This window comes from Bison bison, unplaced genomic scaffold, assembly GCF_000754665.1.
Source record: "Bison bison bison isolate TAMUID 2011002044 unplaced genomic scaffold, Bison_UMD1.0 scf7180017864379, whole genome shotgun sequence".
Taxonomy (NCBI): domain Eukaryota; kingdom Metazoa; phylum Chordata; class Mammalia; order Artiodactyla; family Bovidae; genus Bison; species Bison bison.
Genome location: NW_011494951.1, coordinates 10,609,793 through 10,621,074, shown reverse-complemented (window position 1 = coordinate 10,621,074; position 11,282 = coordinate 10,609,793). Strand labels below are relative to the sequence as shown.

At 44.3% G+C, this 11,282-nt stretch overlaps 1 protein-coding gene across 6 annotated transcripts in view; it reads left to right on the top strand.

The window, feature by feature from the left end:
- LDB2 (LIM domain binding 2) overlaps nucleotides 1-11,282 on the top strand; it is a 454,021-nt gene that overhangs the window by 171,832 nt on the left and 270,907 nt on the right. The gene's annotated exons all lie outside the window — the stretch shown is intronic.

Here is an 11,282-nt window from a genome sequence, read left to right as displayed (position 1 = left end):
CTTTAAATCAACTTTTTCACTTCCCTGCAAACCTTCTTTATCCTTGACAACTCATACTTCACATGCACCGTTTTGCTACTGAAGTTTCCTTAAAAAAAAAAAAAAAAAAAGTCTTACAGTCACGGTATCAGCCACATCCTTCTAATCCCCTCTTATCAATTATCTCAAGTATTTATTTGACAAGTGCTATGTTTTCTTGCGGGCGGGGGAGCCCACAGCTGCTTGGAACACACACTTTGGGATTCCTGTTGACAGAATTTATAGTTCTTTGTCTTTCCAGCGAGTGATAACTCTGTAAAGAACCACAAATTACAGCCCGTGGCACCTTGGGTAACAGCTGATCTGTCCTGATTAGGTTCAGCCAACTTGTCAGAGATGAGATTTGCTAGTTATGCTGGGAGACTGAGAGGCATAGATACATCAGCACAAAAGCAATTAATGTCCAGTTAGATCAGGAGAGATGCGTTTTCAGAAATCAGCGTTGCGCAGTAGGAAAGGATCTGTCTGTCAGAGGGTAAAGCATCCCAAATGTCACAAATACAGAGCTGATAATGGGAGCGGTCACAGTATGTACAAACGGGTCGGTTCAGAGCATTGGGTAATTGATAGGTAATAGCAGTCTTGATAAACACCATGAAAAGATCTGATGGCTTCTAAATGTATTGCAAAGCAATTAGCGTACAATAAGTGTTTTTTTTTTCTTGATGCTACAGGGCTTCAGATAACTTAGTATTTGGATCTATTGCAAGATGAGTTGATTAATTATGCCAATACATGCATGGTGATTTTGCAAAAGTGGCAAACTGGTGGGGAGCAGGACAGCTTGCTCGACGGAAGTTCAGAGCCAGGAGCATCTCTTTAGATTTGTATATTGCAGGCTTTTAGAGGTAGGGGACATGTTCAATACGTGTTTTATATGAGAGGGGCAGCTTCTCTGCCAGAGAAGGGGCTGCTCCAGAATGTCTTTACATTCGACATAAGGACGCCTGTTGCAAGCACCAGCAGACCCACCTCACCGGGGTCCTAATGAGTTCCCTGGCTTTTCTGAGCGTGGGTGCTCCCAACCTCCTCACACCCCAGAGAGTGGGAGAGTCGAAGCTACTATCTCAGAATTCCCTGGGAGATGAATGAACTCAGCAATCTAACAGTTACTCTCTCCCCAAAAGCCTGCCTGATCAATGATGAATAATTGCGAACCAAGCAGTCATCCATCCTCCGAGCCTTATTTTTTCTGAGGCATAAGCTCAGATAACTTCAAGTTATCATTGTTTCATGTTCCTGTGCTTATTTGTGTGTGTGTGAATCCATCAGGGTCTGCTCGGGGAACTAGAATTACTAATAAAACAGATTCTCAATCTTCCATCTGTCCACTCCTGACCCCAACATCATTTGGTGCGGGGAGGGCGGGGGGCGAGGCGGGCAGTGAGGCATGATCAGGGCTCTTTGAAGATCTTATATTCACGTACAGGAGTGCCTGCCTGACAACGAGCCATTGTTGCCCAGGCTTCTTTGTTCCTCTGAGCCAAAATATTTCCCGAGCGGCAGAGAGAAACAAAGATGATTGACAGTCTGGAGCCGAGTCTCATCAGCTGCTTTGCTGACAGTCGGGTGATGTGCGCACGCTTGCTGATGTGCGGGCTAGTGACAGCTGATTGACAGCCGAGGACCGGGAGATAGGGAAGATGAAGGATGTTTGGAACGTCTGACACGCGCTGTTTATGCAGCGCTCCGAGCATCTTGAGGCTACCTTAACCCGTTGGCGGTCCAGGCACACTGTGCCGGCTGGGCAGGGAAAACGCACGCTGGCCCCGTGCTGGGGGCTGCAGCCTTTTCTTGACACCTTGCAGGGAGCTGAGAGCTGTGTATTTCTGAGGGAGAAAGTAGGACTTGGCTATTACATTTATATATGTAAGACATTTCTGCAAATTACTTTCATTCTAAGTACCAAGAAATATTCCAGGTGAGGTTTACTTAACCCTTACTAGAAAAAAACTTTTCCTTCTCCCTCCCTATCTCTGTGTTTTCAGAGGGTCTCTCAGCTCAAATAGATCGTATCTCAAAGCTACCGTAAATCCTGTAATATGTGCTACTTGTTTATTTGTTGCCTGTCATCCTGTATTAGAATGTTATCTCTCTGTGCACTGGGGCTTTGTTTTATTTATTGCTGAATTATCAAGTTAATACAGAAACTGGCACAAGACAGGTGCCCAATAAATACTCATTGAATGACTCTATGAATGGACATTTTGCGGGAAAATTTTATACCACCAAACAGAGGTCTTTGCACTTCTTTAAATGGGGAGAACTCAAACCAACGTGTTCTGCTTGGTTTTCAAATAAGTTCTAGGGTGTGGTTGGATCTATTTTAAGTTGCACGGTTGGGACGGGGATGAGATGGTTGGGTGGCATCACCGACTGGATGGATATGAGTTTGAGCAAGCTCTGGGAGTTGGTGGTGGACAGCCTGGTGTGTTGCAGTCCATGGGGTCTCAAAGTCGGTCACGACTGAACAACTGAACTGAACTGCATTGGGAGGGGGAAACCTAATCATATAATAATTCAGGAAGTAATTATGTTTGGGAAAATACACTACTCTTCCATTTATTATTTATTTTTTGGCTGTGTGGCATCCAGGATCTTAGTTCTCTGACCAGGGATTAAACCCCTGTCTCCTGCATTGGAACTGAGGAGTCCTAACCACTGGCCTCCCGGCCAAGTCCATTTGCTCTGCCTTTTAGAAAGTCCCTGTTGCTCCATCCACCCGGGTCCCTACTCTCCTGATGGGAGTGGCCTCCCTCCTCAGATCGGGTATGATCGGAACTGCCGATGGAGACTGTTGCTGTCTTCCTAGAAGGCTGGTGTGTAGTTGATGAGGAGAGGACCCAGAGGAACAGAGTTACTGGAAAAGGTCTGCCATCGGGCTGTGCAGCGCCTAAGGTTATGTGCCTGCCGCTGCCTCGGGAGCCATCCTGAAGGTATTTTCCCAGCAGCTGGAGAAACCCACAGTCCAGGGAGGTGGTTTCTCTTTGGGTGTGGTGGACTCTCGAATGGGGAAGAGGGCCAGGCAGAAGAGATTCCTTCCTGGTCAGCAAGTCCAAGTTAAAGATCAGGAGAGCTGAAGAGTGTCTTTTCCGGAAGTGGACCCTTCCTTCACCCCCAGAGCCCCAGCTGGTGAGTTGCGAGGCCTCAGGCTGACCACCTCCAAAGTCAGAGTCAGGGCACCCCACCCCACCCCATCCTACCCTTTCATCTCCCACTGCCAAGGGGGAAGAAATGTGTGTCAATTCACACATTTCTGAAAACACCAGTCGCAAATAATAATGTGTCTTATTTGACGGAGAAGACAAGTGAGAAGAGGAAGGGGATGGCAGAGCCCTCTGCACGCTCGTTTTGCAATTTTAAGGTGCTGCGTGATTTTCTCCTCCATCTTGTACGGAAGTGACCGTTCTTAGGTTGCCTGCTCACTGTCAGCATCAAGCAAGGGTCAGTTTTCCTCTGCACCTTTTCTGGGCACAGAGCAGAACTGTGGGCACAGTCTCCCCAGCTCCTGGTGACCAGCACAGACACTTTTGGTGAAGACACTGGTTAACCCCCTAAAGAGACCTAGGCTAACGTCCAGGGCTGCGATGGCTGTATTCTTCATCTATAGGAAATACGTGATTGCCAGTTCATTCAGGAAAGGGTTCTCTGCTGGGAGAGATGCATGGAGAAAGTTCTCCTGTGTTCCATGGAGACAGTGGAGAGGCTGGGAGGCCGTTGGATATATTCAACAATAGAAAGCACACAAGGATTCAGTGTGAACATTCTTGGGTCTTAACTTATGCCTTGATTATTAAAGAGAACCTCTATTTCCTCAAATGGACTCAATACTACCATCACTGGTTTATGGTAAAAATTAAAGGAGATAAGATGATCAGAGACCCTTGGAGCGTTTGAACAATGTAGCAGTCAGCTCTCGTATTCTTTTTAATATTTATTTATTTATTTAGGGCTTCATCTGTGGCTCAAAGGGTAGAAAATCTGCCTGCATTGCAGGAGACCTGGGTTCCATCCCTGGGTTGGGAAGATCACCTAGAGAAGGAATTGCTTACCCACGCCAGTTTTCTTGCCTGGAGCATTCCATGGACAGAGGAGCCTGGTGGGCTACAGTCCTTGGGGTCGCAAAGAGTCAGACATGACTGAGCCACTAACACTTTCACTTTTTATTTCTTTGGGTGCATCAGGTCTTAATTGCGACATGCCGAATCTTTCACTGTGGTGTGCGGGCTTCTCTAGATGTGGCGCCTGAGCTCTGGAGGGGGATGGCTCAGTAGTTGTAGCTGGTGGGCCTAGTTGCCCTGTGACATGTGGGGTCGTAGTTCCCAGACCAGGGATCAAACCCTTGTCCCCTGCATTGGAAGGCGGATTCTTAATCACTGGACTGCTAGGGAAGTCCCCACTATTATTACTGATAACAATACACAGCTTGGGCGTCAGTGCAGCTTCTGTGCATTGGAGAGGCTTGCCGTGGTCAAGTCCTTGTCAAGTACCTAGAGCTTGCTGGGCAGCAGGGAGCCCACAGACAGCTTTGCTGGGCAATTCCTGCTGAAATGCAGCATTGAAGTGACCACCTCCTCCCAGGCTTTCCACTGCAGAAAACCCACAGTCATCACTGGTGAGTGAAGTGGGAGAGGAAGTGAAGAGTGACTGAGTGTGTGTGGGCTCTGGGCTTTGGGGCTGAAGACTCCAAACTCTACATTATGTCCAGGTTGGCCTTGTTCTGGAAATTTGGTGGGGAGGGCTGATACAAATACTAAAATGCCATCTTATCTGGGGGCACTTCTCATTGGCCCCCAGTTTTTTAAAAAAAATTTATCTCCCTCATTATTTTTAGGGAGAGGTGCATGGTTCAGGTGGAGAAGGAAATGGCAACCCACTCCAGTGTTCTTGCCTGGAGAATCTGGTGGGCTGCGGTCTATGGGGTCGCACAGAGTCGGACGCGACTGAAGCAACTTAGCAGCAGCAGCAGCAGCGTGGTTCAGGCAGGAGCTCTGGGTCTGATACCTGGATTCAGACCCTCCTTTGTCTTTTACTTGATTACTATCAAACTACTTGATCCCAGCTTCAACTCATTTGGACAGAGATCATGCATGTATGCTCTGTCATGTCTGACTCTTTGGGACCCCATGGACTGCAGCCTGCCAGGCTCCCCTGTCCATGGAATTTTCCAGGCGAGAATACTGAAGTGGGTTGTCATTTCCTTTTCCAGGGGAATCTTCCCAATACAGGGATCAAACCCGCGTCCCTAGCGTCTCCTGCGTTGGCAGGCGGATTCTTTACCACTGAGCCACCCTGTCTTTTACTACCTGTGTGATTTGGTCCCAGTCACTTTTGAAGCATCAGCGGCCTCCTTTGCAAAGCGAGGGTTTGACGAGATGACGCGTGTAAATTTCTTAGCAGAGTTTCCAGCACACAGAAAACAGCTCCATAAACAGCTGTTGTTTTTCAATTGAATTCCAATGAGCGTACCTCGGCCTCTAGATTGAGATCGAGGGCAACTCAGATAACACAGTCGTCGCTAATCCTTTAAATATTGTTCGTAATTTGAGGGTGACGGGTCCCAGTAATTTGCCGTCTCACAACTCATATTATGCTGAGTCCCACGTTCCTTCCAGAGTAAAGTTTCTGGCAGGACCGCACACCTTTACAGTCACATGAGCCGAAGACTGTTTTGTTTCGTCTGTGGCTTCTGGGTTTATTTCACCGTCCAAAAGCAGAAAGTTGTTTGGGGACGTGCCATCACTCTCCGTGCTCTTTCCTTAGTCGTCAGATCCCACTAGATGTTTGAAGACCTGCACGTCGGCCCCTCTCTGGAGCAGTTTCTACACATCTTACCTCTCTTTTACATTTTTTTTCCTGTTTCCCTTTTATTCTGAAAATTCTGATGGCAATATTGATGCAGTTCTTCAGTTTTGTCTTGTAATATGTGCTTTTATGTGAGGTGCATTTGCATGTGTGCCCTTAAGGTAGAGAAATTCTATAAGGCCCGAGTAGCTTGCCTATCTCTGGTTGCTATATTTTTTTCCCCTGGTTCATATTGGTTCACCTTGTCCAGCTGTGTTTTTATTGTGCTTGCTATATCGGAATTCTGAAAACATTTCCCCCCGCTTTCTTTTTCTCCCTGCAATATCACCTTACATGATTAAAAATATGTTTCTGGGAAAATGATTCCTTGAATCAGCATTTTGACACAACACTTAATAACTATTAGGATATGAACATGAGCATGTTTTTTTAGTAGTACACCTATATATTTTCTTTCTTGTTTTTATTCTTCAACTAAAGAATATTTTATTTAAAAAAAATTTTTACAACGTTGTGTTGGCTTCTGCCATACAACAGTGTGAATCAGCCATAATCATACACACATCGCCTCCCTCCCTAACCTCCCTCCTCTCTCCCCATCCCATCCCTCCAGGTCATCAGAAAGTGCAAGATCGGGCTCCCTGCATTGCACAGCAGTTTCTCACTAGCTTCCGTCTTACCCCTGAGAGTGTACTTTGTCTGTTTGTCCCACGCTCTCCCTCCTGCGCTGTATCCGCAAGTCCATTCTCTACATCTGTGTCTCCATTCCTTCCCTGCGAATAGGTTCATCAATACCGTTTTTCTAGATTCTATGTATTCCATCTCATCCTCTGTCACCCCGCTTCTCTTCCTGCCCTCAATCTTTCCCAGCAGCAGGGTCTTTTCCAAGGAGTCAACTCTTTGCATCAGGTGGCCAAACTATTGGAGTTTCAGCTTCAGCATCAGTCCTTCCAGTGAATATTCAGGGTTGATTTCCTTTAGGACTGACTAATTTGATCTCCTGGCTGTCCAAGGAACTCTCAAGAGTCTTCTCCAACACCACAATTTGAAAGCATCAATTCTTCTGTGCTCAGCCTTCTTTATGGTCCAACTCTAACATGCATAAATGACTACCGGAAACACCATAGCTTTGACTATATGGAGATTTGTCAGCAAAGTGACGTCTCTGCTTTTTAACACGCTGTCTAGGTTTGTCACACTTTTCTTCCAAGGAGCAAGCATCTTTTAATTTCGTGGCTGCAGTCACCATCTGCAATGATTTGGGAACCCAAGAAAACAAAATTTGTCATAGGACTGTGTAGCTAGCATTTAGAGACCCGTAGCTTCCTCGAGAGGTATATGCCAATTAGTCCAGGGGTTCTTCCTCTGTGAAGTAATTTTGTTTTTCTGAAAATTCTTCATTCCTTTTCTTTCTTTTTTTTTTTCCATTTAAGGAAGTAGAGTTCAAAATCCCTGATTCTGGGTCCTTTTTAGCCTCTGCTCCACCAGAGCTGTGTGAAATTAGGTGTGTGAGGTAATGAACCTCAGTTTCTTTATACATAACATCAAGGTGATCAGAATGCCAACATCATAAGATACTTGTGAAGGTTTAAAGTGAGGTGAAAGTGAGAATTGCTCAGTCATGGCCAACTCTTTGCAACCCCATAGACTATACAGTCCATGGAATTCTCCAGGCCAGAATACTGGAGTGGGTAGCCTATCCCTTCCCCAGGGGATCTTCCCAACCCGGGGATGGAACTATGTCTCCCACATTGCAGGTGGATTCTTTACCTGCTGAGCTATAAGGGAAGCCCAAGAATACTGGAGTGGGTAGCCTATCCCTTCTCCAGAGGATCTTCCCAACACGGGAATTGAACCAAGGCCTCCTGCACTGCAGGCAGATTGTTTACCAACTGAGCCACCAGGGATTAAATAAGGTTAAATAACACACACCTTAATCTTCAATCACTTCTCCCTGGTGATCTCCCCGGTGATGGACAGGGGGGCCTGGCATGCTGCATTTCATGGGGTCGAAAAGAGTCGGACACGGCTGAATGACTGAACTGAACCGAACTGAACAGATACCTTAGCTTAGTGCTGTCCATGAAAAATGCACAGCAAATGTTTATTGCTTGGATAAATGAATGGATGGATGAATAAGAGAATGAGTTGAACCTATGATATGCCAGTCACTTGGCATTAATACTACTTCCCTGGCAGCTCAGCTGGTAAAGAATCTGCCTGCAATGCAGGAGACCCCAGTTCAATTCCTGGGTTGGGAAGATTCCCTGGAGAAGGGAACGCCTACCCACTTGAGTATCCTGGCCTGGAGAATTCCACAGGCTGTATAGTCCATGGGATTGCAAAAAGTTGGACACAACTGGGCAACTTTCACTTTCACTTTGACATACATATAAAGGATAGTTCCCTTTATTCTTTTCATCGTTTAACACACAGTAGGAAAATCTCTGGCTCTGGGCAAAGCTTGATCAAATTTGTCTGCCATAGGGAAACCTTGAGAATTTAATGACTAACTGGGAGAAAAGTTCATACTAATGGAAGATGATGACTTAAATAAACAAGTTCCAAACTATTACAATGATGACACTTGTCCAACAGAAGGTGACGTTTCCACCCTTATTTTGCTCCGAGACCAAGGAGTGGCATCCTCTGTTCTAGGCACTTTGGGGTTCTATATCTTGTTTGCTGAGGACCAGACGAAAGGAAGGGAACTGCGATTGCATTCAAAAATTAATCGGAGAGGAAGGAATGCACTTCTTCAGAGTGGTGCCTGATGGTTAGTTACTGGACGCTTGTGGCACTTCCATTACATAATGACATCATTGTCTTTGCCTCAGGTAACTCAGGAAAATGCTATTCTCTGATGGAGCTGCATTACAGGGTTTCTGGGAAGGTCTAGTATTTGAAATTGTAATTCTAGTGAGTTATCCTTTTCAACAGAAGTCTTTATTGGCTGGCAAGATTTGGAGTAAATTAAGTTCATTTACTTAAGCAGGTATTCATTTAAGCTCATTTTTCTCTTCACTCATTCATTGATTCATGCATTCAGAATGCACTGAATTCCTGCTTTCACCAGGCATTGTCATCGTGGGGTAGATAGTCTTGAGAGGAAGGCAGTTCATCACTATTTTTTTCATTGACTTTTAATTTCATTTAATGAAAAACTCTTGCCTTAGATTAACACAATCTGCTAAGTAGCACAAAGAGAAAGTATTCTTGCAATGTTAATGCAAAATCTAGGATTAGTTATATATTTTTAAAAAAGACCTCAGAGAAAGCCTACAACTGATAAAGGAACAAACAGACTTCTGAAGGGAAAGATGAGCCTGAATCTTTTCTCATCTGTGGTTTCAAATTGATGATATCAAGAAATGAAAATTGGTTATAGCAATAGATTCAGCATATCTCCCATTCACTCATCTGCTAATAAATCCCACACTAACAATCAAATGACATAATGGGCAGAAAAATGTGTTACATAAAGTGCTATTTGAGTTGAAAGCATAATTATCCTCATGTTTATAATTGACCTTTTGGGTTTGGTGACTTTATTTTCCTTTTATAAGTCAAGCAGTTAGGAAATCTGGGAGAAGTGTTGGATCTTTTCTCATGGGGCCAAAATCCATTGTCAATATTATACAGCTTAAGCAAGTCAGACTTATAACTATTCTCAAGAGCTTGGTTGAGAGGTCTAAAGGAGGTTCTAGCCAAGAAATGGACAAGGATGTCTCACTTTTGAGACTGTGTGACTGATATCTATGGAGTACTGGTATGTACATTTCTTGACTCTTGGTTTCATGGGTATATTCCCACTCTCATTTGCTTCTCTATGGTTCTCAAACCAATATGGCACTACCTCATGGTGGGTAGCAGGATGAATGTAGCCAACTTTTCACTATCACAGTGATAGGTGATGCTACTGGCATTTATTGTCAGGAGCTGGAGAAGATAAATGTTCTACTCAATAAAAAACTATGAAGAAACATCTTACGTGGCCCTCTCCACATCCAATTTACTCTTCATCTTGAAGGTAGTGTTGCTAGATAAAATCTAAAGTATATAAATGCAATAATGGGACATAATTAATAGTACAAAATCGCTTGTTGTTTATCTAATAATCTGAGTTAACTAGATGCCCCTTGTCTTTCTTTCTTAAAGCTGGCAGCCCTACCAAAGGACCCCAGTTCATGCTCAAATATGAAATCTAGACAATTCCAGAGCAGTTCCAAAGGAGTGTGAACACTATACATTATATGGGAAGATCTCTAAGAGTGTTACTTGGCCCTGTTAGGCACAAGAGTCTTGCCTTTGCTTACATTCAGCAACTGTTCTCATGAGTCTTACCTAAAGAATAAAACACCTCAGCAGCAGGGGCATGGTATAGGGCAGTGGGGGTGGGGGGGCAGCAGGCTAAAGCCTGCCTGATTTTGAATCCAAAGTCCATATTGCAGACCTTCCACAGTTGACTACGCTGCACTTGGGCAGGTACTAAGCACACAGGAGTGAGAACTGTCACCTGCCTGAAAGGAGCTTACAGTTTAACACGGGAGATGGAGATAAGCAACTAACTCCAGTGCAATAATATCCCCACAGTGAAAGCCTAAGGCTAACAAAGTCCTTGGGGCATAAAGAAGAAGGTAATCAAATCTGCTTCTAGGAGAAAAAGACTCAAATTGGTAAAGGGGTCTTTCCAACCTTCTAAAACCTTTGGTTCTTTGAAGCCATGACAGAAAACACGCTACCAGGATACCTTGCAAAGATTAAGTTTTCAGTAAGTATTTGTGGATTAGACAGATGATAGAGCAAGGGTGTGTGCCTGCTCAGTTGCTCAGTTGTGTCTGATTCTTTGCAATCCCATGGACTATAGCTTGCCAGGCTCCTCTGTCCCTGGGATTTCCCAGGCAAGAATACTGGAGTGGGTTGCCATTTCCTTCTCCAGGGTACCTACCTAACTCAGGGATCAAACCCATGGGCTCCTGCATTGCAGTTGAATTTTTTACTGCTGAACCACCAGAAAGTCCATAAATAGTATCAGTATGATCCATGGGAACTGATTACTTAACCCACAGGCACATTAACTGTACATACAGTTTTTCTCATGTTTTAATATATTTCTTTTTTTTTAAATTTTATTTTTAAACTTTACATAATTGTATTAGTTTTGCCAAATATCAAAATGAATCCGCCACAGGTATACATTTCTACAATCAAAATCTCTAGCTGTAGTGACTCATTTTGTATTGTAGAGTAACAGAAAAGTCACAGAGCAATTTGGAAGTTTGTCCATAAACAGATCTGAGACTTAGACTTAACATTTTAAACAACAAATGAAAATCATATCTACCCATAAAAAAGGTGTGGTACATATACCCAATGGGATATTACGCAGCCACATAAAGGGACCTAACTGTGCCATGTGCAGACATCAGGATGGACCT